Source organism: Ochotona princeps, chromosome 28 (assembly GCF_030435755.1).
Source record: "Ochotona princeps isolate mOchPri1 chromosome 28, mOchPri1.hap1, whole genome shotgun sequence".
NCBI lineage: Eukaryota > Metazoa > Chordata > Mammalia > Lagomorpha > Ochotonidae > Ochotona > Ochotona princeps.
Window position 1 is genome coordinate 21,180,053 of NC_080859.1, and position 4,748 is coordinate 21,184,800.

The 4,748-nt window shown below is 44.6% G+C and overlaps 1 non-coding gene across 1 annotated transcript; it reads left to right on the forward strand.

Moving 5' to 3' along the window:
* Positions 1 to 1,849: 1,849 nt before the first annotated feature.
* LOC118760364 (U2 spliceosomal RNA) lies at positions 1,850 to 2,040 on the forward strand. The gene has a single exon (XR_004996740.1). It is a non-coding gene; the product is annotated as a U2 spliceosomal RNA (small nuclear RNA).
* Positions 2,041 to 4,748: the final 2,708 nt, after the last annotated feature.

The following is a 4,748-nucleotide window of genomic DNA, read 5'->3' on the forward strand; positions in this document are numbered from 1 at the left end:
CCAGCACAAGAATATTCAAAGATGAATCGCTTCTTGGCCTTTTGGCTAAGATCAAGTGTGAGTATTCAAAGATGAGACCTTTAGGAAGGGGATGTGGCCAGCAGGGCACAGTTCTCAGCAGCGGAATTAAAAATTTACCAAAGAGACCTCATGGAAATTTATTTCTCTCCTCCCCCATCATGGGTCTCTCTGATGTGTCAGCATCTTCACCTTGTACCTACAATCTTCCAGTACTGTGAGAAATAAGTTTCTGTTGTCTACCAGTTACCTAGTTTATGGGGTTTTGTTATTGTTACAGCTGACACAAACTGACACAAGATCACAAAATTAGAAACTCAGAGCAGAAATCTGTTTCTTAGCAGATCCCTCCCCACGTGAGAGTGTGCCCTACACTTAACAGATGTCCAATTACCATGTTCATTGATTGAGCCTCTCTCTGTTTAGGCCCACATTCTAGGCTTGAACAATCAATTGTTCCTACATGGCATATCCCACCACATAAGTCTCTGAAGAGATGTAAGATCTTGTATCTCTCCACCCTCGTTGCTATGGCGTGGATGATAGTTTAGATGTGTCCCACAAAGACCCATGTATTGGGGGTACAGGCTCCAAAACCTATGTCAATGGTTAGTAGTTCAAGGGTAGAGATTTGGTCACATTACGGTATATGGGCCAGAGGGAGATCTCTAAGCCACTGGGAACATGTCCTTGGGAAACGCTTCCTGAAAGATGCTTGACTAAATGAACCAAGATTGCTTCCTGCCTATCTCTGCTTCCTGGATCACCAAGAAGCCCTCCCCCTAACAAGTATCTGCCGCCACAGGACACCTGTTGGATATCCACCATTCCAACACTGTAAACCGAAAGGAATCTTCCTTTCAAAGAAGCACCTCACAGGTCTGCTAGTTGTGATAACCAAAAAAAAACCTGACTATTATATTCATGCAAGAGCTATGCAGGAAATGGGCCACATGGCCCCTTTACTCAAGAACTGTGTATTCTATAATTGAGAGCTAAAGCATAAATGGCTACAATGAATTGTTGTGAGTTAAAGGACTCAAAACACCTTTCTAGAAAACGAAGAGCTGAACCAAAGCAAATTAGATGGCATGAGACAAGCTGTTGGAGAGGGGGAAAAACTGCCATAAATTTCAAGTCTTACGAAGCAGATTTTTTTAATGTAACTTTAAACTTCTATTAGAAGAGGTGCAAAGCGTGCTTAATCAGATCAGATAGAATGGCATTGTGCACAGTGCAGAAAAGCTCTGTCTATGGGGTTACTGCCTGGTTCACTCTGCTCAGAGTCTAATCCTTAGTTACTACCAATTTCAGTGTTCTTCATTCCAAATCCCAGCACCCCGCCCAGTGTGCTCTTGGACCACCTGCTTGAGCATTTGCTCAAGACATGATCCTCACACAGCAGAGTTTTAGGGCCCCCAACCAGCTCCCGTGGCCGAACAGCTAGACAGGCACCCGCCCAGACACTTCACCCACGTCTGCAGCTTGGACACTTGGCACCAATTCACCAAGCCTTTCCACTGGGTGCGGCAGGTGCCAAATGACAGAGCTGGCTCTGACATGCTCTTCATGGTTATGTGCATGATGAGGAAAACTCTTTAGGAAGGACAAGTTTAGAACCTGAGTTTAGGACTTCTAATTTATTCTAAAGTCATTGACATGAAAATATGACAAAAACACTTCTCACCCAGTGGAGATGGGGGTGTGACAGGAGAGAGTCTGTTCATAGAACAAAAAAGAGAAGTTTTACACATAGGTTGAAACAACACAAAATTCCAAAGTTACAGATAAGAGTTAGCTCTGCCAATCGTCTCTTTTAAAGTGCTTGTAAATAGCTTCTAAGCCATTTGGCTAAGATCAAGTGTAATATCTTTTCTTATCAGTTTGATATCTGATATGTCCTCTATCAAAGAACAACATATTAAATGGGTTTGGGGAGCAGGGAGTTGGAATAGGAGCTTGTTCTGTCCACTCCATGTATCAACCTAGCATTTCAGTACCTCCAGGAATGGTGCACCCCTTCATGGGGAAAAATTAAAATAAAAAATAAAGGGCATGTAAATATCCAGTTAAAAAAACAGATAAGGTATAACCATTGAAATGTTACCTATATGGATTTCCAAGCAGCACACAGGACTGCCTGCTGTCTTGCAATGTCCTCTGAGGTGATTTTTCTGTCACCCTTGATCAGGTGACAGAGTAAAAGCTCCAGGGACCTTCCTTTCAGATGGAAGGAGAGGGATGGAAGACATTACTCAGACTTTGTCTTTTCCATTGTGGCTTTTGGTCTCCGCTCTCTCCTCTATCTCTGGGTGGGTTTGACGGTTCAGTTGCCTAATCCTCCATCTGCCAATGCCAGCATCTCATATGGACACTGGTTCCTATCCCAGCCACTCCACTTCACATCTAGCCTCCTGCTTGTGGCCTGGGAAAGCAGTCGAGGATGGCCTAAAGACTTGGGACCCTGCACCCATGTGGAAGACCTGGAAGAATCTCCTGGCTCCTGGCTTCAGATCAGCTCAGCTCCAACAATTGTGGGCACTTGGAAAGTGAACCAGTAGACGGAAGATTTCTCTCTTCTCCCTCTCCTTCTTTCTGTAAATATGCCTTTCCAATAACACTAAATGAACAAATCTTTGGGAAAAAAAACCCTTAAAATTGGTTAATCCTCTGCCTCCCAACCTTCCCCATTGCCTGGCCTCTGCCACCAGAGTCACCCTCACCTTTAGGCTTGGCCTCATTCCAGCTAACTGTATATTTCCCCATCTTATGTGGTCATCTTGGCATCCCCCTCACTCGTGAAGTCTACACAACCAAACCCAAAACACCAAATGGAATCTGTCACGGAGCAAAGCAAGCACAAGGTTAACACCTAGAGTAGTGATCCCATTGTGTGCAGTCTTGCTTAAGTTAAGACAAGGCACAAGTGGCACTGTAGGTCCCTGAAGAAATGTCTAACTAATATAGGTGACAGGCTGAATGTCAGAATGTCTCGCCAAATAGCCGAACAGACTTTCATGGGAGGACAGAAGGTCAAGTACTACTGCATCTGTGAATTGCCATTTCCTCTCATGCAAATCCAAAGCTGCCACCAAATGGCAGAGAGGAACTCAAGGAGAAGACTGGAGTGGATCTTAGAGAACTAGTGAAGCAGCATGGGTGGGTGGGGGCAATGCCAGGGTGAGGAAGAGCCCCAACCAGGGCCTCGATTTCCGACTCCTCCAGGCTTTTCCTGTGTCTGTCTCTAAACTGGGATCATCCCACGGCATAGCACTCAGACTTAAACATCATCATTAAATGATCTCATTAGTCTATTCCTCCATTCCAAAAAGGAAGTGATTACAGAGGTGAAAAACATTATGAAGGGCAAAAAGAACACCGGAGCGAATCTCCTCTCATAAGTTATTTCAACCTTCGAGACGAGTGGTTTTGCAGATTTGTACATTGCCTAAGTTTCAAAGACATTGGAGAGAACGTAAAAATCCTATCTTGAATATGGTAATAGACAAAAAGTATCAGGCCCTCTTGCTATCAGAAAACAGAAAAAAACATCTCATATATAGGAAGCAAAACAAATAAGCCAGGCAACAGATGTGATTCAGTTTCAAGCCTGAAATATGGCCAGTCCAGCCTTGGGCTAAAATGACCAAATCTCATACTTAACCCCACTAGAACATGTTTGTACAAAACTGTTAGGCAATGCTGGTTGCTCGTGTCCAAAAAAACAGTCCACACAGAAAGTGCATTGTTCCCAGCACAATACAAAGACTTGTCTTCCAATACTGGAGCATTTTGCCCCAGAAAACAAATTATGAAAAGGAATGACTGGGTCAACTCCCTAAATTCTGGAGTTCAGAGATATCTCCATCTCCTGGGAAAGGGTGGGGTGGTCTCCATGTCACCAAGAAGGCAGGACTAGGCCAGTGTGCAGATGCTGCTAGTGGGTTGAGAGTGTTAAATGAGTCAAGAGAAAGAAAGTGGAAGCTATAGAGCCAGGGAGAGCAGTGTAGGTGTCAAATGAAGGCATTGAAAAGCTCAGCACTGGAGGTATTCAAATGCCAGGAGAGGGGCCGGAGGAGGGCTGTCAAACAGCCTCTGGACCCAGATGGCAAAGGGCTGCCTGATCCCATCTGTGACCAGTGTGTTTTTCATAAGTTGCTTGTTTGTATATTAAGATTTAATTATTGAAAGGCAGAATTATAGGGACAGAGAGATACAGAGAGCTCTTCCATCCATGGGTTCACCCCCACAAACAGCCACAATGGCCCGAGTTGGATTATTCCAAAGCTGGAAGACAGGAGCTTTTTCTGGGTATCCTTTGTGGGTGCAGGGGCCCATGTACTTATCTATCCTCTGGATTGGAAGGAACTAGATTGAAAGTGGAGCAGTCAGGACTCAAACGGTTGTCCATATGGGATACCAACATTGCCGGAAGCAGCTTTACCCAGTTCTTCATAATTAAGGTAGCTCTCCTGAACACTAAATGAACCCGGTCCCAGGATGCAGTGGACAATTAAAGTCCCCTGTCACAGTGGACAGCATATCCAGGTGCACATGGAGGATATGGCAGTACATTGGAGCCTGCAGAGGACATCTGGTACTACAACTGAGAACAGAAAACAGTGTTGGCAGTGAATGACTGGGCAAAAGGAGACTCTTAAGGTGGATGGCATCAACCAGTGGATTCTGGAGAAATTTCATAGTGCTTGGAGTGGCAAGATCGGCAGTAA